This window comes from Equus asinus, chromosome 7 (assembly GCF_041296235.1).
Source record: "Equus asinus isolate D_3611 breed Donkey chromosome 7, EquAss-T2T_v2, whole genome shotgun sequence".
Lineage (NCBI taxonomy): Eukaryota > Metazoa > Chordata > Mammalia > Perissodactyla > Equidae > Equus > Equus asinus.
The window spans coordinates 50,287,205-50,314,922 of record NC_091796.1 but is presented as its reverse complement, the minus strand read 5'-3'; the positions used below and the strand labels follow the sequence as shown (position 1 = coordinate 50,314,922).

Here is a 27,718-nt window from a genome sequence, read left to right as displayed (position 1 = left end):
GCAACTACACCATTTTATATTCCCACCAACAGTATGCAAGAGTTCCATTTCTCCACATCCTTGCCAATCCATGTTTCCTGTTTTTTTGATAGCAGGCATCCTGATGGGTGTGAGGTGGTACATTTCTTGACTAGCTTCTGATTATGCCATTTTAAGATGGCTTATTTGCCAATTGATTTTCAGTTAATGTTTCATATTCAATAGTGCCAGCCTTTAAAGATAATGCACTAAACAGTGTCCATACAATATTTAATAAACCACATATATTTTTTCTTAACTCTCCTGGAACACTCTATTAAAGTTAATTAATACTAATACTCTGGTCCATCGAAAATAAAGAATGACCAGAGCAATACAGGTAAGTAGTTATTTGCAAGACTGTAGAAAGGCTGGAAGTCACAAAAAGGAGACAGTACAATCATCTCAATAAATCCACTTTTTTCCCTAGAGAATAAATTTCAAGAAAAAAAGTGGCTGCACTAACACTATCTATGTTAGTTATTAGGATGGCCAAAATGATCAGATATGTTGTGATCCATTTTATGAAGACAGACCAGCTAAAACTGGCCCATCTCACTGTTTGCTGTTTTCCAGAAATTACTTCTGTTGAAGGTATTAAGGCCTGGTCATTTTATAAGTTCTTTAACTCTCAGATGGGCCATTTAAAAAAAAATTACATAGGGGCTGGCCCCGTGGCCAAGTGGTTAAGTTCGCGCGCTCCACTGCAGGCGGCCCAGTGTTTCGTTGGTTCGAATCCTGGGCGCGGACATGGCACTGCTCATCAAACCACGCTGAGGCAGCGTCCCACATGCCACAACTAGAAGGACCCACAACGAAGAATATACAACTATGTACTGGGGGGCTTTGGGGAGAAAAAGGAAAAAAAAAAAAATCTTAAAAAAAAAAAAAATTACATAGTGTAACAGCCTGACAGCAATGTTATAGACCTCTCATCTAAGCACTGAAAGGAAGAACCATGTTAGCAACAGCCACTCATTTCCTGGCTGCAGTAGGGCCATTTCTGCATTCTTCTTGTTCATCTCCAAAATGTTAAATGTCATCTCCTGAAACTGAGCTTTCTCTCCAGCTGCGTATGTGTGAATTGGATGACTCTCCTTGCAACAGTTGACATTCTGGCTGTTCTACTGACACAAAATCCCAACTATGAAAACACTAGGCTTCCCTCTCCAAGATCATGTATTGCCAGAGGCATTACATTTCCAAACTTGAAGTACTAGTGCCTTATTGATTTCAATCGGAGCAGACTTGCCAGAGAGAGAGAGAGTCGGTTCCACACACAAAGCAGAATGACCTGCTGTCCTGTGCCTCTGTTTTTATCTACACAAATCCGTACTGGCATTCCTGACAGAGGGCTCCTGGCTATGAATCTTGTAAAGTAGCCACCTTCCTAAGAAAAATTACTTGGCAGTAGATTAGTAGAAGTTTGCAGTTTAGTCACCCAGAAAGAAATAAAAGTTAAGTAAAATTAAAATGGTTTGGGATTAAAAGCGGTGCCTTTGAACTCAGGCAGCCTTGTCCAGGCTGCACTGTTTCTATCAGTTAAGTTCCTCAACCAAATGCTTTCTTCCATCCAGAGCTTTCAAAAAATGTTCTGCTCTAGAAAACATTTTATGTCTTTCATGTGCAAAGTTCCTTCTGGGTGAAGGGTGCAATCGAGTTGTTACTGTTGTTCTAAAATTTTGAAGGGAACCAAGAAAGAGACATTGGATTAATTCCGGTATTTTTAAGAAGAATAAATCAGTTGCTGGTGGATGGTATAAACCTAAAGCTGAACCCAGTGGCTGGCTGTTTCCAAACCCACAATTTCCAATCTTGAAGCTTCTTTGGTCCTTCATGCCTTGAAGGCACAATGTGTAATAATTACAACTTCTGAAAAGCACCGGCTAATATTTTGGCCTAAGGAGCAGAAAACCATGAAACCAAAGACTGGATCAACCAGTATGGGACACAATGCCCTGTCTGTTCTGAAGAGTGAAAGTCACTTGTTAGCATTCACTCTGCTGTTGCTTTGTGCTCCTTCTACGAAACAAGTTTATATTTCTCATTAGAAGATTTTCTGCCCCCCTCCCGTGACTTTTTTGTACAGCAGGTTACAAATCAACACACAGATGGTAAATTGCAGAGGTCCATTCTCATCCTCCTGTCTGATGGGGCTGTAGTTAAACAAAATAAGTCATGAACAAAAGCCAAGCACAGGGGCCAACCCCGTGGCTGAATGGTTAAGTTTGCGTGCTCACCTTCGGCCGCTGGGGTTTCGCTGGTTCAGATCCCAGGTGTGGACATGTCAGGCCACGCTGAGGCAGTGTCCCACATGCCACAACTAGAAGGACCCACCCCTAAAATATGCAACTACGTGCTAGGGGGATTTGGGGAGAAAAAGCAGGAAAAAAAAAACAAACCCCAAAACAGTCAGTATCTTTAGAACATACATGCTTCGGATCTGCAAGGTGTTCAACTATGTGGAACTCAAGTCATGAGCTTATCTTAGGGAGAGTCAGTCATTCCGTTACAGAATCCTCTGGCCTCTGGTTATCTTCTTTATCCATCTCATTGACATAATGGTTGCTTTTCAGGGCTAACTCTAGTTTCAAAGGGAGAAACATTAGTCCTCTGCTGTTCTTTCTTTCTTTGTAGAAGCCTTTAGACATTTTGCACTAAGCCTTCTGTCAAGGCTGAATAGATGTGGGATCTGAAAATGCTACTCTTCAAAAGTGCAACCATCTTGGTATTTCGTGAAATGGCACCCTTTAACTGATGTAAAACCCAAGAACCCAAGACATCTCATTATATAAAATAAAGGATAGATCAAAAGAATGGCATGGGGGTGAGGAGATTGAGATCAAGAATTAAAACTTCCTAAAAAAGAGGTTGACTCTTTCTTGTCAGATCAGCTTCCCAGTTATAATAGCGTGTGGAGGAACCTAGGCGTCATAATGCAGTCCTTGTTCACAAATTCAGTGGGGAGGAACTCTCCTGCTCCCCATTTGTATGTGGTTAGCACTGTCCTATCGAGAGACTTTAAAACTACCTCAACAGAAGCATCCATTGGTTATTTAAAATCCTCCATGTTCATCATTCTTTTGCCTGAAGATCTCTTTCAGCAAAGGAAAATAGAATACGTTTTATACATAAAGACTCTCTCTACTCCAAATAATTTTAATGTATTTGCCAAATAAAAGAAAGGGAGGAAATGGAAAATGATGACAGTGGGCTTGTTATCCTCTGATAACTTTGGAAGGGGCCCAGCATGTTGCCAGTCTTCTTTTAGTACCAGCCGGGGAGGTGCTAGTAGCCTTGATGGGCTGTCACTATAGGAACCTAGGTTAGGAGTCTCAACAAACTGTCCTTGAACTGACCATGCCCCAGAAGGGCATTTCCCTCAGCACAGGAGCATGAGGTCACCCCTTGGTTACTGACCCCAGGTAACTAACCAACGCCTGAGAGGTCTCACTCACAATTCTTCTTTATAGTCTTGTTTTGGGGTCAAATGGAGGCCATAGGCTTGGGATTCAGATGGTCGTTTTTCTTTTTGCAAACTGAATTGTCTTGACAAACATGTAAAAAGGAAGAAAGAGTGGGAGGAAGGAAAGACAAAAAGACACACAAAAGGAAGGAAGAAAGAAAGAAAAAGAAAAAGTGTATGAGACATATCAGGAATTATGCCAAGTTTCAGGCTTTTGAAATTTGAAATGCACAAATGCCACACCTTTAAAATTCAGGTGTCCTGTAAAGAACTATTTGGCTAGGTCATGGTATTGTTAACTTGGCAAAGAAAAGAGGTGGTTTGCCAAATATAATACCAAGAGTAGGAACTAGGCTATGTTGTACTCCAAGGAATCTGTGAGGAGTGGGGATTGATCCAAAGCTTCTGGGTTGGCAAAGGGGGGATGTTTTTGACTGCCAAAGGTCTTTCCAAGTCTGTGGTCCCTGAACTGGCTTTCAGAAGTGCTGTCTCGACTTTAGCTTTTGTTTAAACATCCTGCTTAGTTGAAAAGGCACAAATCACAAGCCCAAATATTTACATATTTAAGTCACTTAACGATCAAAAGAGATCTTGTATAGTAGTTGACATTGCGCTAAAAGAGAAAACAATGCTACCTTTCCACATGTTTGTTCCACCCAGTTTTGAGGGCATGCGCTTTAATGTGTGAAGGACGAAGATTTAAAAAAACTCAGAATTTTCTAGAAATAGAGGTAATTTTGGTGAGAAACGAGAGTACCATAATCCTATTCACTGAAACATTTGCTTCTTGAAATGGGGAGGTGCTCTCATAATAGATTGCTGGTACTCTCCTTCAACACCTATGCCTTAGTCTGTGTGTTCACAGACCTGCTGAGATGGCAGGTGTCATTCACAAGCTCCTTGTGAATCCCAGCATTCTATCCCCGTAGCATTAAGTGTGTCCTGAAGGTCTAAGTATTATTTTGTAATGTACAAAAGGTATACTAGGAGAGAAGGAGATGGCTCCACCAACCGGAGATAAGAAAGACCAGAGACTTTTACGCAAATTGTCAAAATCTGCTCCCATCTGCTCCCATTCCCATCCCATTAATCTAAATGAAAGGAGCTTGGCTTTCCCTTTGCATACACGCACCTCTGAACATGCAAATCCTGCTCCAGACATTCACTGTTACCCAACTTCACCTGTTTCATAAAGGAATGGCAGGGACAGGGCTGAGAGAGTTGAAGAGGAAGAAAAAGAGGCCATAAAGTGATTTACTACCCGTTTATTCTAGGAAGAGTTTTCTCCTCTCATTCCCTGGATGTTGAAGGCAAGCAGTCCTTGCCGTAGCGCTGGCTCTCACTTGGATGATCTCAGATAAAGATCCCAGGCAGTTAAGAAGTAGTTTACAAAGATATAGATGGAAATATTAAATATACATACACCAGAAAAATAACATTCTGGAGTTTCCTTTCCAGAAAGTTGCTGTGAGACCCCTAGCTTCTCTCTATATGACCACTAAAGACATACGTCAATTCGTCAATTTGACAATGTTAATAAATAACCAAAAGTGTATAATTTCAAAGCTTCTACCTCCCCTTAACACTTTTAGTTGTGAAAACCAAAGATGATGGCTTTACAAATTGCTCCAAAATACATCGTAAATATTTAACCTTATGAAAGGTAGCTGAGTTGCAATGGGGGCAGGAGGCCAGAACCTGTACCACACACTTATTCACACTTATGTTGTTTCCGAACTAGAGATTATGAGAGCAATAGAGCAACATGGGGAATATGGCAATAAGCAGAAAGGCAAGACCAGTAGACTGTGCCTGGACCTCAATTAAGAGTCTCCATCTATGTATAATGCTACTCTAAAATTGAGGAAACACTGCTGGAATGTTGAATCATGGAACTTACACCTAAAAGAGGTTATTGAAGTTTATTGTATCTAACTCCCAAGTTTTAGAGATAGAAAGGTAGAGATACTTTCAATTTGGATCTTTTAAACAAGAATGCTCTTTTTTCTCCATGGTTTCCATTTATTCCATGACCTTCCAAGTCAGAGAATAGTGTTAAATAACACGGCTTACCCCACTTATAGGTCAAATAAAATCTATATGTATGACTTCTGCTTCTGGCCACGATGGAGTAAGAATGACTGAATTTACTCTTCTATCTGAAACAACCGAAACACTGAAAAAACATGTGAAACCACAGTTTTAAAGACATTTGACATCAGACAATGAAGGACATTGATCACTGAGATATGGGAAACAGATGAGGTCTCTGATTGCCCCTAATTACCGACTGGTGCAAATTTCCAGGCCACAACACAAGGAGTAGTCCCCTTGTGGAGCCAGCAGTCTCCCTGACTCGATGAGACATCGCCGGGATTCCAACAAGGGCAATGCAGCTAGAGTTTGCAAGGCAGAATGTGGGAGAGGAGAGAGCTGCACAGAGAAAACCCCAGAGAGCTGCACAGGGTCCCGGTAGAGCATTCACCTATGTTCAGTACATGGGGTAAGAAATCTACCTATGGCTGCGGTATCTTTACTCCTCTTTGAAAGAAAAAGCTGTCAAGGTAGTGCGATATGCAGCAAAAATATCTTTTAAAAATAATGACAAAGTAATGACTTTTTCAATTTAAAAAAGCTTAAAGAATTCATCACAAGTAGACGTGTGCTATAAGAAAGGTTAAAAGATGCCCTTTGAGAAAGAAACTGATGCTACATGGAAACTTGGAGCTACACAAAGGAACAAAGAACACTGGAAGTTGTAACATTGTGGATAGAGGTAAGACTTTTGCTCTTATTATTTAAATCTCTTTAAAGATAATTGATAGTTTAAAGCAACAATAATACAATATATTATGGAGCTTTAATATATGTAGAAGTAAAATGTTTAATAACAATAGCACAAACCTGGGAAATGGAGGAATGGAAGCATACTATTGTAAGTTCTTATATATGAAGTGATATAATTTTTTTAAAGACTGGCACCTTAGCTAACATCTGTTGCCAATCTTCGTTTTTTCTTCTTCTGCCCAAAGCCCCCCACTACATAGTTGTATATTCTAGTTGTATGAAGCAATATAATTTTACTTGAAGGTAGATTATAGTCAATTAAAGGTATACGTTGTAATCTGTATAGCAACCACTAAAAAATATAATGAAGAGTAGCTAATAAGCCAACAACGGGAATAAAATGGAATCATGAAAATACAGTTAATCCAAAAGAAGGCAGGAAAAATGAAAAATGGGACAAAGAAGAGATAGAAGTAACAAATACAAGCTGGTGGACTTAAACCCAAGCACACCAACAGTTACATTTAAGTGTAAATGGCTTACGTGCCCCAATTAAAAGGAAAAGATTGCAAGATTGGATTAAAAAGCAAGGCTCAACTACGTGCTTCCTATAAAAAACCCACTTTAAATATAAAGACAAAAATAATTTAAAAGTAAAAGAATGAAAAGGATATACCATGCTAACACTAATGAAAAGAAAGTTCAATCGGCTTTCTTACTATCAGACAAGGTAGATTTCAGAATAAAAAATATCACTAGGGAGAAAGAGTGATGTTTCACAATGATGAAAGAGTCAATTTATCAAGAGGACGTAACAATCTTAAACATTTATGAGCCTAATAAAACAGCCTCAAAATACAGGAAGCAAAAACTGATAGAACTATGAGGAGAAACAGATAAATTCACAATTATAGCCAGAGATCTCAACATCACTCGTACAATAATTGATAGAATATGTAGGCAGAAAATCAGAAAAAACATAGAAAAACTGAAAAACTAACCTAATTGGCATTTATAGAACATTCCACTCAAAACTAGCAGAATAGATAGTTTTCCAAGTACATATAGAATATTTAGCAAGACAGACAATATTTTGGGCCATAAAACAAATCTCAATGAATTTTAGAGGATTCAAGACATAAAGTATGTTGCCTGACCACAATGGAATTAAATAGAAATTAATAGCCAAAAGATATTTACCAAATCCCAAAATATTTGGAAGCTAGATAATTCATACTCTACAGGTTAAATAAAAAAATCAAAAGGGAAATTAGAAAGTATTTTGAACTGAAGTAAAATGAAAACACAACAACCAGAATTTGTGGGATGCAGTTTAAGCAGTACTTAGAGGACATTTATAGCACTAGACACCAATTGTACAAAAGAATAAAGGTCTCAACTCAATGCTCAACTGCCACCTTAAGAAATTAAACATAGAACAGCAAATGCAACCTATGGTAAACAGAATAAAGGAAATGAAAAAGATAAGAGCAAAAGTCAACACAATAGAAAACAAAAAATAGTAGAGAAATATAAATAATATCAAAGCTGCTCCTTTTAAAAGATTGATAAAATTAATAGCCCTCTAGTCAGACTGAAGAGAACAAAAAGAGAAGACATGTTACCAATATCAGAAATGAGAGAGGTGACATCACTACAGATTCTACAGATATTAACATGATATTAAAGCAATATTATGAACAACTTTATACCAATAAATTGGATAACTTAGATGAAATAGATAAATTCATTGAAAGACATCAACTACTAAGGCTCAGGCAGGAAGAAATTAATGACCTGAATAGCCCTATATCTATTAAAGAAATTGAATTTGTAGTTTAAAACTTTCCCACAAAGTAAACTCTAGATCCAGACAGTTTCACTGGTTAATTCAATTAAATATTTAATGAAAAAATTATACCAACTCTACACAAATTCCTCCTGAAAACTGAAGAGGAAAAAAATACCTCCTAGTTCTTTCTATGGGGATAACGTTAATACCAAAGACAATAAAAACATTACAAGAAAACTGCAGAACAATATTCCTCATGAATATAAATAAAAAAATTCTTAACTCAATATTAGCAAATCAAATCCAATAACATATAAAAATAATTATACATGATGACAAAATTAGGTTGATCCAAGGAATACAAGGTTGAATTAACATTGAAAAGAATCAGTCAATGCAAGACAACTGGATATTCACATGCAAAAAAATGAAGTTGGATCCTTACCTCACAGCACATACAAAAGTTACCTCAAAATGGGTCAAAGACCTAAATTAAAGAGTTAAAACTATAAAATTCCTAGAGGAAAACATAGGGGCCAATCTTCTTGATTTTGGATTTGGCAATGGTGTCTTAAATAGGACACTGAAAGCACAAGTGAAAAAAGAAAAAATAAACTGGACTTCATTAAAATTAAAAACTTTTGTGCATCAAAGGATGCTATCAAGAGAGTAATAAGACAGGGGGCTGGCCCCATGGCTAAGTGGTTAATTTCACATATTCTGCTTTGGTGGCCCAGGGTTTTGCCGGTTCATATCCTGGGCGTGGACACGGTACTGCTCATCAGACCATGCTGAGGTGGTGTCCCACATAGCACAACCGAAGGCACTTACAAGTAGAATATACAACTATGTACCGGGGGGGCTTTGAGGAGGAGGGGGAAGAGGAGAAGATTGGCAACAGATGTTAGCTCAGGTGCCAATCTACTGTTTTTTTTAAAAAAAGAGAGTAAAAAGGCAATCCAAAGAATAGGAGAAAATATTTGTAAATCATATCTCTGATAAGGTCCTAAGTATCAAGAATATATAAAGAATTCTTACAACACTCAACAGCAAAAAGGCAAACATCCCAATTTAAAAGTAGGCAATGGGGGCTGGCCCTGTGGCCGAGTGGTTAAGTTCGCACGCTCCGCTGCAGGCAGCCCAGTGTTACATTGGTTCGAATCCTGGGCACAGACATGGCACTGCTCATCAAGCCACGCTGAGGCAGCGTCCCACATGCCACAACTGGAAGGACCCACAACTAAGAATATACAACTATGTACCGAGGGGCTTTGGGGAGAAAAAGGAAAAAATAAAATCTTTAAAAAAAAAATAGGCAATGGACTTGAATAGACATTTTCACAAAGAGATATACAAATAGCAGACAAGTACATGAAAAGATAATTAATGTCATTAGTCATTAGGGAAATAGTTACAATGGTAAATTTGTGTTATATGTATTTGATGATAATTTTAAAAAATTGATCAAGGCAATTCATCATATTAAAGTCTAAAATGAAAAACTTTGTGACATCTCATTAGATGGAAAACCAGCATTTGACAAAATCCACCATCTGTTCTTGATCATAATTCCCAACATACTAGGAGTAGAAAGGGACTTTCTCAACTAGATAAAGGGCATCTACAAAAAAATTAAAGCATACATGATACTTAATGGTGAAAAACTGAATATTTTCACTCAAGATCAGGAACAAGGCAAGGACGTCAATATTCATGACTTCTATTCAACATTGTACTCAAAGTTTTAGCCAGTGTAATAAAACAAGAAAAAGAATGCATCCAGATGGAAAGAAGAAATAAATCTGTCTTTATTTGTAGATAGCACAATAGTCTATATAGAAAACCCTATGGAATCTACAAAAAAGCTGCTAAGACTAATAGGTAAGTTTAGTAACATTACAGGATAGAAGATCAACATAAAAAAATCGATTATATTTCTATGACCAAACAATGAACAATTGGAAATTGAAATAAAAGTAAATATCACTTACAATAGAAAGAATAAATGAAATATCTATGGATAAAGTTTACAAAATATGTATAAGACCTTAACACTGTAAATTACATACTATTGCTAAAAGAATTTAAGGAAGATTAAGTAAATGGAGAGAAATTGTTAAGATATAAAATTTCCTGATGTATAGATTCAATGCAATCTCAATCAGAATCCAGTAGGTCTTTAATTTCTATTAAATTCTTTCTAAAATTCATATGGAAAGGCAAAGGACTTAGAACAGCTTAAAAAAGAAAAGGCTTTGGAAATGAAGGAAGTTGAAGGACTTATACTACCTAATTTCAAAACTTATTATAAAGCTACAATAGTCAAGACACGTGTACATTAAACCAAAAACTGCAGAATACACATTCTTTTTGAATGTGTAAGAAATATTCTTCAGGATGGATCACATATTAGGCCATAAAACAAGCCTTAATAAATTTAAGAAGACTGAAATAATACCAAGCATCTTTTCTGACCACAACAGTATGTAACTAGAGATCAACTACAAGAAGAAAACTGGAAAAGGTACAAATATATGGAGACTAAACTAAATACTACTGAACAACTATTGGGTCAATAAAGAAATCAAAGGAGAAAGAAAAAAATAACTGGAGACAAATGAAAATGAAAATATGACGTACCAAAATTTGTGGGATCCAGCAAAAGCTTACTAAGAGGGAAGTTTATAGTAATACAGGCCTACCTCAAAAAACAAGAAAAATCTCAGATAAACAATCTAACAATACACCTAAAGGAACTAGAAAAAAGAAGAACGAACAAAGCCCAAAATCAGTAGAAGGAAGGAAATAATAAAAATTACAGTGAAAATAAATGAAATAGAGACAAAAAAACAATAGAAAAAATCAATCAAACTAGCAACTGGTTCTTTGAAAAGATAAACAAAACTGAAAAACCTTTAGCTAGATTCAGCAAGAGACTCAAGCAAGAGAGAAGGTTCAAATAAATAAAATCAGAAATGAAAGAGAAGAAATTACAACAGACACCACAGAAATACCAAGGATTATAAGAGAATACTATGAAAAGCTATATGCCAACAAATTGGATAATCTAGAAGAAATGAATAAATTCTTAGAATCATACAACCTTCCAAAATTGAATCAAGAAGAAATAGGGAATCTGGATACACTGATTGTTAGTAAGGAGATTGAAACAGTAGTCAAAAACCTCCCAAAAAACAAAAGTCCAGGACGAGATTGCTTCCCTGGTGAATTCTATCAAACATTCAAAGAAGATTTAATACCTATCCTTCTCAAACTCTTCCAAAAAACTGAAGAGGAGGGGACACTTCCTAATGCATTCCACAAGGCCAACATTATCCTGATACCAAAACCAGACAGGGACAACACAAAAAGGAAAATTACAGGCCAATATCATTGATGAATATAAATGCAGAAATCTTCAACAAAATACTAGCAAATAGAGGGGCTGGCCCTGTGGCCGAGTGGTTAAGTTTGCGCACTCCGCTGCAGGCGGCCCAGTGTTTTGTTGGTTCAAATCCTGGGTGCGGACATGGCACTGCTCATCAAACCACGCTGAGGCGGCGTCCCACATGTTACAACTGGAAGGACCCACTACGAAGAATATACAACTATGTATCAGGGGGCTTTGGGGATAAAAAGGAAAAAATAAAATCTTTAAAAAAAAAATACTAGCAAATCGAACACACTACTTTAAAAGCATCATATACCATGATCAACTGGGATTTATTCCAGGGATGCAAGGATGGTTCAATATCTGCAAACCAATCAACATGACACACAACATTACCAAAATGAAGAATAAAAATCACATAATCATCTCAATAGATGCTGAAAGAGCATTTGACAAGAGATAGAGTACCTGTTTACAATTAAAACTCTGAATAAAATGGATATAGAAGGAAGGTAACTCAATATAATAAAGGCTATATATGACAAATCCACAACTAAGATCATGCTCAATTGTGAAAAATTGAAAGCTATCCCTGTAAGAACAGGAAGAAGACAAGGATGCCCACTTTCACAGCTCTTATTCAACATACTATTGAAAGTCCTAGCTAGAGCAATCAGGCAAGGAAAAGAAATAAAAGCGATCCAAATCGGAAAGGAAGAAGTAAAACTGCCACTATTTGCAGATGACATGATCTTATATATAGAAAACCCTAAAGGATCTACCAAAAAACTAATAGAAATAATAAATGAATACAGTAAAGTTGCAGGGTAAAAAATCGACATAAAAAAATAAGTTGCATTTCTATACACTACAAAATGAACTAATAGAAAGAGAAATCAAGAATATAATCACATTTACAGTTTCAACAAAAAGAATAAAGAATAAAATACCTAGAAAGAAATTTAACCAAAGAAGTGAAAGACCTGTACACTGAAAACTTTGACATTGTTGAAAGAAATCGAAGAAGACACAAAGATATGGAAAGATATTCTGTGCTCGTGGATTGGGAGAATTAACATAATTAAAATATCCATACATCCTAAAGCAAAATGCAGATTCAATGCAATCCCTATCAAAGTCCCCATGACATTTTTCACGGAAACAGAACAAAGATTTCTACAATTTATATGGAGTAAGAAATGACCCTGAATAGCCAAACAAATCCTGAGAAAAAAGAACAAAGCTGGAGGTATCACACTCCCTGATTTCAAAACATACTTGGAAGCAAATAGTAGTCAAAACAGCATGGTATTGGCAGACAAACAAACACACAGATCCATGGAACAGAATCGAGAGCCCAGAAATAAACCCACACATCTATGGACAGCTAATCTTTGCTAAAGGAGCCAAGAACATACAATGCAGAAAGGAAAGTCACTTCAACAAATGGTGTTGTGAAAACTGGACAGCCCTGTGCAGGAGAATGAAAGTAGACCATTATCTTATAGCACACACAAAAATTAACTCAAAATGGATTAAAGACTTGAATATAAGACCGGAACCCTTAAAACTCCTGGAAGAAAACACAGCAATATGCTCTTTGATACTGGTCTTAGCAGCATCTTTTTGAATACCATGTCTCCCTAGGTAAGGGAAACAAAAGAAAAAATAAACAAATGGGACTACATCAGATTAAAAAGCTTCTGCACAGCAAAAGAAACCATCAACAAAATGAAAAGACAATGTAATAATTGGGAGAAGATATTTGCAAATATCTGATGAAGGTTTAATATCCAACATATATAAAGAACTCATACAACTCAACAACAAAACAAACAGCAAACAACAACAGCCAAATAATGAAAAAAACCAACAACAAAAAACAAAATTAAAAAGTGGGCAAAGGATCTGAACAGACATTTTTCCAATTAAGATTTACAGATGACTAATAGGTACATGAAAAGATGTTCAACATCACTAATTATTAGGGAAATGCAAATTAAAACCACAATGAGATATCATCTCACACCCATCAGAATGGTTATAATTAAAATGACAAGAAATAAGTTCTGAAGAGGATGTGGATAAAAGGGCAACTTCATGCACTGCTGGTGGCAATGTAAACTGGTGCAGCCACTGTGGAAAAACAGTATGGAGATTTCTCAAAAAATTAAAAATAGAACTACCATATGATCCAGCATCCCACTTCTGGGTATATATCCAAAGAACATGAAAACACTAATTTGAAAAGATATTTGCACTCCTATGTCCATTGCAGCATTATTCACAATAGCCAAGAATTAGAAACAACCTAAGTGCCCATTAGCGGAAGAATGGATAAAGAAAATGTGGCATATATGTACAATGAAATATCACTCAGCCAGAAAAAAAGATGAAATCTTGCTCTTTGTGACAAGATGGATGGACCTTAGGGGTATTATACTAAGGGAAATAAGTCAGATGGAGAAAGCCAAATACCATATGATTTCACTCAAGTGAAAGATAAAAACAACAACATCAACAACAAACAAACACATAGCTATAGAAATTGGATTGGTGGTTACCAGAGAGGAAGGGGGAGGAAGGGAGAGTGAAAGAAGTAAAAGGGCACATGTGTACAGTGATGGATGGTAATTAGTCTTTGTCATGGTGAACATTATGTAGCCTACACAGAAATCGAAATATAATTATGTACACCTGAAATTTAGATAATGTTATAAACTAATGCTACCTCAGTAAAAAAATAAAGTGTGGTATTAGCATGAAGATAGAAAACTAGATCAATGGAACAGCACAGAGACTGTAAAAACAGATCCATACATATATATCAATAAATATATGAAAAAAGGTACAAAGGATATTCACATGTAAAAATTAAGCTTTTATCCACATCTTGCTCCATATATAAGAATTAACAGGAAACAGGTCATAGACCACAAAATCTAAAAGTATAAAAATTCTAGAAGAAACCAGAGAATCTTTGTGACCTTAATTTAGCCAAAGATTTCTTGGAGATGACCAGAAAGCATAATCCATAAAAAAAAATGGTACTTCATTAAAATTATGAATTTCTATTCTCTTTTTTTTTTTTTCAAAGATTGGCCCTGAGCTAACATCTGTTGCCAATCTTCTTTTTTCTCTCGTTCTTCTCCCCTACAAAGCCCCCCAGGACAAAGTTGTATATTCTAGTTTTAGGTCCCTCTGGTTGTGCTATGTGGGACGCTGCCTCAGCATGGCCTGATGAGTGGTGCCATGTCTGTGCCCAGGATCCAAACAGGTGAAACTCTGGGCTGCCGAAGCGGAGCATGCAAACTTAACCCCTCGGCCATGGGGCTGGCCCCGGAATTTCTACTCTTCAACTCTGAGAGAATGAAAAGACAAGCCACGGACTGGGAGAAAATACTTGCAAATCACATATCTGATAAAGGACTTACATATAGAAAGTAAAGAATGCTCATAACTTGATAATAATGTAAAAATAGCTCAATTTAAAAAGATTTGAGTAGACACTTCACTAAAGAAGATATATGGATAGCTGATAAACTCATGAAAAGTTGTTCAATATCACTACACATTAGGGAAATGCAAATTAAAATCAAAATGAGATTACAGCACCCATCTGTTAGCATTGCTGAAATTAAAAAGACTGGCCATACCAAATATTGACAATAATATAGAGCACCTGGAACTCTCACACAGTAGCAATAATATGGAACAGTTGGAACATTCACATAGTAGGAATGTGAAATGTACAAGCACTTTAGAAAACTCTTTGGCTGTTCCTTAAAACATTAAATATCCACATCCCATAAGACCCAAGGATTTCACTCCTAGGTTTTTACCTAAGAGAAATGAAAGCATATGTTAGATTTGTACACAAATGTTCACAGCAGCTTTATTTGTAATAACTCTAAATTGGAAATAACCTAATTGTTTATCAACAGATAAACAAATTCGGTATATCCATACATTAGAATAGTAACCTGCAATAAAATGTACTATACATGGAAAACATGGATGAATGTCAAAGGAATTATGCTGACTGGGAGGAACCAGGCCAAAAAGGATGACATACTGCATAATTCTATTTAAACAAAACTCTAGAAAATGCAAACAAGTGACAGCAAGTAGGGGAAAGGGATAGGGGAGGAGAGGTGGGTGGGTCGGAGGGGCTGACAGTAAAGGGGCAGGAGAAACTTTACGGGGTGATGAATGTCTTTATTTTGATGGTGGTGCTAGTTTCATTTCATATATATGTGTGTATATTTGACAAATATATGTCAAAACCAGTCAAACTGTACACTTTAAATATGTACAGTTTATTGTGTGTCAATTAACTTCAATAGAGCTGTCAAAACAAAAAAAGCTCATGATGGAATTTTCAGAGGACAGGATCCGGGCCCTCAAGTGCTTCCCTCTGAGTGTAAAGTGGTACAAATATTTTCAGGAGCTACTTGCAAATGGAGATCAAGAACATTTAAAACATGTATAAATTCTTATACCCAGTAATTTCACTCCAGGAAATGGAATAATCTGAAAGTGAAAATATTGCACAAAGATATTTATCACACTATTATACGTTACTATTTTGATCAATCTACTTTTTATTTATTTATTTATTTATTATATATTTTAAAGATTGGCCCTGAGCTAACATCTGCTGACAATCTTCTCCTCAAAGCCCCCCAGTACCTAGTTGTGGGTCCTTCTGGCTCTGCTATGTGGGACACCACCTCAACATGGCCTGACGAGCGGTGCCATGTCCGCGCCCAGGATCTGAACCGGCAAAACCCTGGGCTGCTGAAGCAGAGCGTACGAACTTAACCACTCGGCCATGGTGGGGGGGGAGGGGGGCCCTACTTTTTATTTTTTATCAAAGTTATACAAGCACACAGTTTTAAAATAGCAAATGGTTCTACAAGGCTGGTTATGACAAATAGAAATTCCTGGCCCCTTTATGTAACTGCTCCAGAGGCAGTCACTTTTAAACTCTATTTTGAAATAAGAAAAATTGGTATTTTTTGATATTTTAGTTTTTGTCTTTAGGGAAAATGAAGATTTAGATTTCTCTTACCTCATCATCATCCCTCCTCCCCATTCTCTCTCTGACACGTGCACACGTGCATACATACACACTCACACAAGTGCACTTCTGGTCTGTTCCTGTATTTTTCCATTCTCCTGATATAGTTAACATTGTAAATTTGGATCAATATTTAGAACTTGCTTTTCATGACTACTTTATTATAACCAGGGCTAAACGCCAGTCAGAAGTCTGTGCTTTGGGGAGGGGCTTATCCATTCTAATCCTCAGTGTAGGGTGATCTGGCTGGGCTTTTACCTTGCAAAATCCCTGATGTAGGTATCTTTGGGTCTCTGGGCTCAGGCTGGGCAGGTGCTCACAACAGACTCCTCCATCCTCCTGCCTAGAGGCAATATGCCCGGCTGCCGGGAGACTGGGAGCTGAGTGAGCACAAGGAGGCTTAAGTCAGGATGCCTCAACATTTGGTTCGTAAACTTTCACTTATCCTCCTATTTTCACTACAGTAACCCTGCCCTCAACTGTGCTGGTGTCCTTCAGACCAGAGACTCACTGTTTTAGTCTCTGAAGAAGAGAAGCCTCCAGGCTTCTGCCAGAGTGGGGAAGGATTGTCACTTGGTTCTGCAGATTCAAGCAGTTTTTAGTTTCACCTTTATCCTATTTTCGCAGCACCCAGTGAGGTCGATTCCCTTGCCTTTTGTAGATTCTGAAATTTAAATGGAGCTACATCTTGGATTTCTGCATTACTGGCTTTAGACTCAGCTTTCCCTGGTTGGCTAAGTCAGTTATCACTTGTCTATCCGTCTTCCAGCCTCCAAAATTTTGCTGTTGTTTTCTTTTCCTCTCCTGTTTTCTTCATCCTTGGCAGTTTAAGTCAAAACAAACAAAAAATCCTTTTACTGTCACTTAGTTTCAGAAGTCCTCAAAGATAGATGTGTTTTTTTTTTCCACAATCTTTGGTCAAAAGTCAATCTACAAATAACGTAAATATTCAACAGCAGGAGAAAGGGGAAGCAAATTATGGTAGCTGTATTTTTGAATATTGCGTAGCTATTAATAGAAGTATTTATCATGAATTTTTAATAATGAGAAGGCTTTTGTTATAATGTTAGTTGATTTTTTAAATATTACTAAATTTAAATCATAGGCTGATTTCAACAACTTTTAAAATGTTCATGGAAAATGTGTGGGTAAAAATATACCCCTTTATTAGTTCATGGTTAATGGATGGGATTAGGGAGGATTTTATTTTACTTCTGTAATTTATAAATTTTTACAGTGCATAAATACTACCTTACTTTTCTTATTAATTAGATTATAATACACAATTATTATAGAAAAGATAGATAATACTTAATAAGACATACACACATAAGCACAGTTTTTTCGATTACTCTAAAGCCCATGAGAATTATAAACTGTTAACATGTTGCCATATGTTTTCCTCCAAGTAAATTTACATACTATTTTTATAATGAAAATAAATAATATTCTTCCTCTTCGTGTCCACTCTTAGAGTCTTAGAGATATTAGTGGGCTAATGTAAGAAAGTTTAGTTTGGGGGCTGGCCCAGTGGCGCAGTGGTTAAGTTTGCATGTTCCGCTCCTCGGCAGCCTGGTGTTCACCGGTTCGGATCCCGGGTGCGGACATGGCACTGCTTGGCAAAAGCCATGCTGTGGTAGGCGTCCTACATATAAAGCAGAGGGAGATGGGCATGGATGTTAGCTCAGGGCCAGTTTTCCTCAGCAAAAAGAGAAGGATTGGCAGTAATTAGCTCAGGGCTAATCTTCCTCAAAAAAAAAAAAAGAAAAGAAAGTCTAGTTTGAACCACTGTTGAAATACATTGTTATCTGGAAGGAAAGGGGAGACCCCTGGGAGCCTCTCAGCTTTCTCACCTTAGTAAACAGAAAGGATTGGTTTACTAGATTTGTTAATTTTCAGCTTGAAAGACAAGAAGACCTCATGCAAATTCCTGGGGAGCAGTCAAAAGGATGAGCGAGAATGAGGACAGGATGCTTGGAGGCACTTGGATAGCGAACAGTGGTGAGGTGAGTATTCCTGGGGGAGGTGTTGGCAAGATTTGCCTGCTTTGCTTAGAATGAGTCCTGCCTATCAGCAAATATATGCCTTGTGGATCCCACCAAACAACGGCACTGGCTGACCTGTGAAACAGGAGCTGAGGAAAAATAGCTAATGTCTGATGGAGACGAGGAGTTTCTTCATTGGTTTCAGAGAAGCAGTCTTGTTTCAAAACCACATTCATTCATTGTCCCTGGGTTGGTGTTGCCATGGCGTTTAAACTAGTGACCTTTAGACAGCATTCCTCTGTGCGAGGTCCCCACCAAGAGGCAGCCCTGGAGAATGGATGTGGCAAGACTGCGATCAGTGGCATTTTGAGGATATCATGGCTGCCTACAAATATACCAGGAAGATTTGTAATACTCCATGTCAATTCCTCTTCAGAGGAAATGAAGCAGATCTCTTACCTAGCGCATTTTATTTTTCACTAATGATTTATTAACATCTTCCTTTTGTTTCAGTTTGGAACACTGGAGAGCACCCTAAATTTACAAGTCTACCCTTTAGGAGACAAATCAGCCAGATATACTTTGCTACGTTAGATTTGGTTCCTAAATTGTGATGGATTCAAAAGGTGATAGTGAGTCTTCTGTCTCTTTGATCAGTCTGTTTATTTGGGGAAGGAAGAAATGGATTGTATTGGTCATTCAAGGTGAAAACAAGAGTCTCATTTTTATCACCAGATTAAAAAAAAAATCCCCCAGCTGTCAGTAGGTAATCTTATCTTCTCCATTTTGGGTTTTAAGATCCTATCTAAATGAATTATTACCAGCAAAATTATTTTTTAAAAATTATAATTAGAGACAGAAGATGTAAGTGATCCCTGCCTGTTGGACGATGGATTTCTTTTGGGGAACTTGAAAACAATCATTAAGATCAATTTAAATGCCTATTTGCTTTACAGTGATTAACGACAAAGTGACCTTTGAGGAAGGGTATGTTTTAGAAAGTTTAGCACCAAAATTGGGTCTGCCAGCCCTTTTAGGGGATGAGTTTTAAATAAATTATTCTGTTTACTGAGGAACCGACCATGCTACAAACTTCAATAGTTCATTAAATTTTCAATTTTTTAATAACATGATAAAAGTGGCTCATTTGAAGTTTTTGGGTTGCTATTAGGTATGTCCAAACCGTGCAGTATTTTGCATTCCTGTAAACAGACAAGAGTCAAGGCATTAATTTGGTAAGATAGAATAGTTGACTGCAGGGGAAATGTTGGAAGTAAAATTTGAAAATTGTGATGATTTTCTCTTATTTTTAAAGAAAAGGTGGTATAATAGCTTCCTTGACACTTGACTATTCAGAGCGGTTCTGTTTAGGTACATAATAGAACAAGAAACACTTATACCGTGCTTCCTATGTATTAGGTATTTTTCTAAAAGTTTTATATCAATATTAAACAACACACCCCAGGACAATAGTCTGAGGTTAATACTACTATGCACTCTTCTCTCTTTTTAATTAATAAACTTTATTTTATAGAGAAGTTTTAGATTCACAGCAGAATTGAGCAGAAAGTACAGCGATTTCCCACATACCCCCTGTCGCTCCACGCACAGCCTCCCCCACATCAACATCTCCCGCCAGAGTGGTACACGTGCTGGGGACCCTACACTGACATGTCATCACCATCCAAAGTTCATAGTTTACACTGAAGTTCACGCTTGGTGTGTCCATTCGATGGACTTCGACAGATGTATCCACCACTGTAGTGTCATACAGAACAGCTTCAATCCCTTAAAAATCCTCTGTGTTCTGTTTATTCATCCCTCCCCCCAACCATTTTTTACTGTCTCCATAGTGTTGCCTTTTCCAGAATGTCACATAGTTGGAATCATTCAGTAAGTAGCCTTTTTAGTTGGCTTCTTTTACTTAATAACATGCATTCAAATTTCCTCCATGTCTTTTTGTGGCTTGATAGCTTATTTCTTTTTTAACACTGAATATAATCCCATTGTCTGGATATACCACAGCTTATCCATTCACCTACTGAAGGACATCTTGGGTGCTTCCATGTTTTGCCCATGACGAATAAAGCCACTATAAACATCTGTGTGCAGGTTTTTGTGTGGACATAAGTTTTTAACTCCTTTGGGTAAATCCCAAGGAGCACAACTGCTGGATCACATGGTAAGAGTACGTTTAGTTTTGTAAGAAACTGCCAAACTGTCTTCCAAAGGGGCTGCAGCATTTTGCCCTCCTGTGAGCAATGAATCAGAGTTAATGTTGTTCCACATCCGCATCAGCATTTGGTATTGTCAGCGTTTTGGATTTTGGCCATTCTAATACATGAGTAGTGGTATCTCATTGTTTTAATTTGCAATTCCCTAATAACATATGATGTTGAGCATCTTTTCATATACTTACTTGCCACTTATATATCTTCTTTGGAGAGGGGTCTGTTAAGGTCTTTTGTTCATTTTTTAATTAGGTTGTTCATTTTTTATTGTTGAGTTTTAAGGGTTTGTTGTATATTTTGGATAATAGTCCTTTATCAGATGTGTCTCTTGCAAATATTTTCTCCCAGTGTGTAGCTTGTCTTCTCATTCTTGTGATATTGTTTCACAGAACAGAAGTTTTAAATTTTAATGAAGTCCAGCTTGTCAATTATTTCTTTCATGGATTGTGCCTTTGGCACTGTATCTGAAAAGTCAATACCATGCCCAAGGTTACCTGGATTTTCTCCTTTGCTGTATTCTAGAAGTTTTATAGTTTTGTTTTTATATTTAGGTCTGTGATCCATTGTGAGCTAATTTTTGTGAAGGGTGTAAGGTCTGTGTAGATTCATTTTTTTGCATGTGGATATCCAGTTGTTCCAGAACCATTTGTTGAAAACATTATCATTTCTCCATTGTATTGCTTGGCTCCTCCGTCAAAGATCGGTTGACTATATTTATGGGAGTCTATTTCTGAGCTCTCTATTCTGTTCCATTGATCTATTTGTCTATTCTTTCCCCAATACCATACTGTCTTGATTACTGTAGCTTTATAATAAGTGTAGAAGTTGAGAGTCAGTCCAACTTTTTTCTTCTCCTTCAAAATTGTGTTAGCTATTCTGTCTTTTTTATCTCGATATAAACTTTCGAATCAGTTTGTCCATATCCACAAAATAACCAGCTGGGATTTTGATTGAGATTGCATTGAATCTATAGATCAAGTTGGGAAGACCTGCCATCTTCACAATACTGAGCCTTCCTATTCATGAACATGGAATATATCTCCATTTATTTGGTTTTTCTTTAATACGTTTCGTCAGAATTTTATAGTTTTCCTCACATAGATATTGTACATATTTTGTTAGATTTATACCTAAGTATTTCAGTTTTGGGGGTACTAATGTAAATGGTAATGTGTTCTTAATTTCAAATTCCACTTGTTCATTGCTGGTATATAGGAAAGTGGTAGATTTTTGTATATTAACCTTGTACCCTGCAACCTTGCTATAATCACTTATTAATTCCAGGAGGGTTTTTTTGTTAATTCTTTCAGGTTTTCTGCATAGACGATCATATCATCTGCAAAGACAGTTTTATTTCTTCCTTTTCAATCTGGATACCTATTATTTCCTTTTCCTGTTTTACTGTATTAACTAGGACTTCCAGTATGATGAGTGGTGAGAGGTAACATTCTTGCTTTGTTCCTAATCTTAGCAGAAAAGCTTCTAGTTCCTCACCATTAAGTCTTATGTTAGCTGTAGCTTTTTCATAGATATTCTTTATCAAGTTGAGGAAGTTCTCCTCTATTCCTAGTTTGCTGAGAGTTTTAGATCATGAATGAACATTGGATTTTGTCAAACGCTTTTTCTGTAGCTATTGATGTAGTCGTGTGATTTTTCTTCTTTAGCCTGGTTGATGTGATTAACTGATTTTCAGATGTTGAACCAGCCTTACATACGTGGGATAAATCCCACTTGGTCATGGCCGGATTTTATTTGCTGATACTTGTTGAAAATTTTTGCCTCTATATTCATGAGAGATATTGGTCTGTAGTTTTCTTTTCCTGTTATGTCTTTGTCTGGTTTTAGTATTAGGATAATGCTGGCCTCATAGAATGATTTAGGAAGCATTCCCTCTGCTTCTGTCTTTAGAAGAGATTATAGAGGATTGGTATAATTTATTACTTAAATATTTGGTAGAATTCACCAGTGAGCCCATCTGGGCCTGATGATTTCTCTTTTGGATGATTATTAATTATTGATTCAATTTCTTTAATAGATATAGCCCTATTCAAATTATTTATGCCTTGTGTGAGTTTTGACAGATTGCGTATTTCAAGGAATCAGTCCATTTCATCTAGGTTATCAAGTTTGTGGGCATAGCATTGTTCATAGTATTCCTTTATTATCCTTTCAATGTCCATGTGATTTGTGTGATATCCTCTGTTTTATTTTTGATATTAGTCTTTTGTGTCTTCTCTCTTTTTTTTCTTAGACTGATTAGAAGCTTATCAATTTTATTGATCTTTTGAAAGAAACAGCTTTTGGTTTTGTTGATTTTCTCTATTGATTTCCTGTTTCCAGTTTCATTGATTTCTGCTCTAATTTTTATTAATTCTTTTCTTCTGCTTACTTTGGATTTAACTGCTCTTCTTTTTCTACTTTGGCAAAGTGGAGGCATAGGTGATTGACTTTAGATCTTTCTTCCTTTCTAATATGTGCATTCAGTGCTATAAATTTCCCTATAAGGGGCCAGCCCAGTGGCACAGTGGTGAAGTTCACACATTCCACTTTGGCAGCCTGGAGCTCACCGGTTTGGATCCCGGGTACAGATATGGCACCACTCGTGAAGCCATGCTGTGGCAGGCGTCCCACATATAAAGTAGAGGGAGATGGGCATGGATGTTAGCTCAGGGCCACTCTTCCTCAGAAAAAAGAGGAGGATTGGCAGCAGATGTTAACTCAGAGTTAACCTTCCAAAAAAAAAATAAATTCCCTATAAGTACTATTTTCACTGTATCCCATAAGTTTTGATAAGTTGTATTTTCATTTTCATTCAATTTAAAACATTTTTAAGTTTCTATTCAGATTTCTTCTTTGACTCATGTGTCATTTGGAAATGTGTTATTTAATCTCCAAATATTTTAGGAATTTCCAGCCACCTTTCTGTTACTGATTTCTAGTTTAATTTCACTGTGGTCTGTGAGCAGACATTGTATGACTTTTATTCTTTAAAATTTGTCAAAGTGTGTTTTATGGTCCAGAATGTGGTCTATCTTGGTGAACGTTCATGTGAGCTTGAGAAGACTGTGTTTTCGGTTGTTGTCAGATGAAGTAGTCTAGAGATGTCAAGTATATTCAGTTGATTGATGGTGCTGTTAAGTTCGACTATGTCCTTACTGATTTTTTTGCCTTCTAGATCTGTCCATTTCTGATAAAGGGGAGTTGAAGTATCCAACTATAATAGTGGACTCATCTATTTCTCCTGTGATTCTATCAGTTTTTGCCTTGTGTATTTTGATGCTCTTGGTACGTATATAAACATTAAGAATTGTTATATCTTCTTGCAGAATTGACCCCTTTATCATTGTGTAATGCCTCTCTTTATCTCTGATAATTTTACTTCTCCTGAAGTCTGCTCTGTCTGAAATTAATAAAACTACTGCTGCTTTCTTTTGATTAGTGTTAGTATGATATATCTTTCTCCATCCCTTTATTTTTAATCTATATGTGTCTTTATATTTAAAGCAGGTTTCTTGTAGATAACATACAGTTGGGTATTGTTTTTTATCCACCCTGACAATCTCTGTCTTCTAATCTGTGTATTTATACCATTGATGTTTAAAGTGATTATTGATCTAGTTGGATTAATATCTACCAGATTTATTACTGTCTTCTATTTGTTGCCCTTGTTCTTTGTTCCTATTTTTGTCTTTCACATATTTCCCCTCTTTTCCTAGCATGTAAGTTATACTTCTTTTTTCACTGTTTTTAGTGGTTGCTCTAGAGTTTGCACTATATATTTTATAGCTAATCCAAGTTGACTTTCAAATAATACTATACCACTCAGCAGTAGTGCAAACACCCTATAATAATTAAATATTCCTAATTCCTCCCTCTCATCTTTTCTATTATTGCTGTTATTCAATTGACTTATACTCAAATATATGTGTATATATTTGAACATATTATTTCTATTATTACTTTGAAACAAGTATTATCTAACGATCAAATAAGAATAAGAGAAATAAAAGTTTTAATTTTACCTTCATTTATTCCTTCTCTGATTCCCTTCTTCATGTAGATCTGCGTTTCTGACATATGCAGTTTTCCTTCTCTCCAAAGGATTTATTTTAACATTTCTCACAAAGCAGGTCCACTGGAAAAAATTCCCTCAATTTTTGTTTGTCTAAGAAAGTCTTTATTTCTCCTTCACTTTTGAAGGATACTTTCACAGAGCACAGAATTCTAAGTTGGTGGTTTTTTCTCTCAAATAAAAATATTTCACTCTACTCTCTTCGTACCTTCATGGTTTCTGAGTAAGAGTCATATATAATTCTTATCTTTGCCCCTCTATAGGAAAGAGGTTTTTTCCCCTCTGGCTTCTTTCAGGAATTTTTCCTTGATTTTCTTTAAATATGATATGCCTAGGTGTAATGCATTGGGCATTTATCCTGTTTGGTCTTCTGTGAGCTTCCTGGATCTGTGGTTTGATGTCTGACATTAATTCAGGGAAATTCTAGTCACTATTGCTTTAATTATTGCTTCTCTTCTTTTTTCTCTTTCTTTGCTTTCTGGTATTCCCATTAAGCATATATTAAACCTTCTATAAAAATCCAAGTTTTTGGATATTCTGTTCTGATTTTTTTCAGTTTTTTTTCTCTTTGATTCCAGTTTTGGAAGTTTCTATTGTTATATCCTTAAGCTCAGAGATTCTTTCCTCATCTGTGTCTAGTCTACTAATGAGCCCATCAAAAATATTCTTTCTGTTACAGTGTTTTTGATCTCTAGCATTTCAATTTTTATTCTGTCTTAGAATTTCCATCTCTTTGCTTACATTATCCATCTGTTCTTGCATGCTGTCTACCTTTTCCATTAAAGTCCTTAGCATATTAATCATAGTTTAAAAAAATTCCTGGTCTGAAAATTCCAACATTCTTGCCATATATATCTCTGGTTCTGAAGTTTGTTCAGTCTCTTCAAGCTATGTTTTTTAATTTTTACTATGCCTTGTAAATTATTGTGGAAAAGTGGACATGTTGCACCGGGTAAAAGGGACTGTGGTGAATAGGCCTTTAGTAATGTGATGGAGAGTTGAGCGGGGAGGGGAAGCACTCTACTGTCCTATGACTTGGTCTCAGTCTTTTGGGGAGCCTGTGCCCTTGGACTGTGAACTTCAACAGTGCTTCTAAGTTTCTCTCCCCCTTATGTGGGAGAGGAGGCCTAGAGGGAGCTGGAGTTGGGCATTTCCCTCCCCCAGGTAGGTTAGGCTCTGATAAAAACCCAGCAGGTTAGGTTCTAGTAAAATAGTTTCTCCTGAGGGCAGGTCTTGTTAAGAACAGAATGCTCTGGCCTATTTCAAAATGGTTTCCTTTCCCCTCTCTCTGCTAGAAGCACGAGGGGATCTTTCTCCAGTATTCACTGTGAGGAGCTGGTAGAGCTCCAGGCGGTAAAACTCACAAAAGTGTGGAGGCCTCTGTATAACTGGGTTCTTCTGAAGTTTTTAATTCTCTGACTTGTCCTTACTGAGCTTCCAGCAATCCATCAATTACAGTTAGGTTTTCCTAACCTATGACTGGTTCCCATGGAGGTTTCTGCTGGTGGGTTTCTACTCCAGTAAGTTGTGATTCTCTATATCTGTCTGTCTCTCCAATTTTGGGGGCAGTGGTTTGCCTTGTGACCTTCCTTGCCTCTCTGAGTGATTTAAGAAGAGTTGTCAATTTTTAAGTTTGTTCAGCTTTTACTTGTTGTTAGAACAGAGTGGCAACTTCTAAGTTCCTTACATGCTGGACAAGAACCACCCACTATCTTCTTTTTAGATAGAAACCATAGGTACAAAGACATTTAGTAATCTGATCAAGGCCCCCCAGCTAGTATCTGGCTGAGCCAGAACTTGAATTGAGATGTTCTGGCTCAAGAATCTGTCCTCTTAACCACCATACCATTGAGGAAAACAAGCTAGTTGAGCTATTGGGGGAAGGAGGAATATGTTTTCTTACTATGAGATCTTTCATGTCTACTAAGTTTACACTTTTGGAAAATTTTCTAAAAGAATTAAAGGAACATCTGCCAGAATGGTTGGTTTGAAAATAGTGATTACTAAAACTTGAAGTAGATACTACAAGTAAACATTTTAGGGTAAAAGAAAAAAATCACTCCTAAACCTACCATTTTTACAGGTTACATTTCAGTGCTTGTCCATCTTCGTGAATATTATACATGGGTATTATGTATTCAGTGTTTTCACTTAACATTCTATCATGGGAATTTCCCCATGTTTCTGTAATTCTTTATAAGTGACCTTTAATAGTTGAATAATATTCTACCTTGGTGATGTGCTGTAATTTACAAAAGCATTCTCTTATTGTTTGATGTTTGATAATTGATATTTGTCTGTACAATGATAGATAATGTTCCACAACTGCTTTTCTTCCATTGAGTGATTTCATTCAGGATAGCCCCAGCATGTGATTACTGGGTCAATGGGTATGGATAGATGTATAACTATTGCTGTATTAGTTTCCAGAAGAGTTACACCAATTTTCTGGGCTTCCAGCATTGTATAATTATAGAAAATATAATTACATAAAAATATTATATATACATGCATGAAAACCTCTTAGATGTAAGTGCAAGGACAACACCAGGAGACTCTGAAATATGGACTGATGCATGACTTCTTTTCAGATGTTCAGTTTATGTTACATGTTGCCTTGCATACAGGAGACATTCCATAGATATTTATTGAATGGATGGATGATGGAGGGATGGATGACATCCAACTGATTCCTACTAATTAACACACAGAAAGTTAGTGGCAAAGTTGAGATGATATTTTGATTTATAATATAGAGCTCTTTCACCTACCATAACTGCAGTTTTACTTCACTCAGCCAACATTCACTATATACGTAGTATGTGCACAGCAAAGTTTGGAAGCTGGCGGTACTACTATTAATAAATCATACTTCCATTCATCATGGACCTCA

The 27,718-nt window shown here is 36.7% G+C and overlaps 1 protein-coding gene across 21 annotated transcripts in view; it reads right to left on the bottom strand.

Annotated features, from left to right (window-relative positions):
- The window catches only part of DLGAP1 (DLG associated protein 1), an 843,533-nt gene that overhangs the window by 28,830 nt on the left and 786,985 nt on the right, over positions 1-27,718 (bottom strand). The window lies entirely within an intron of this gene.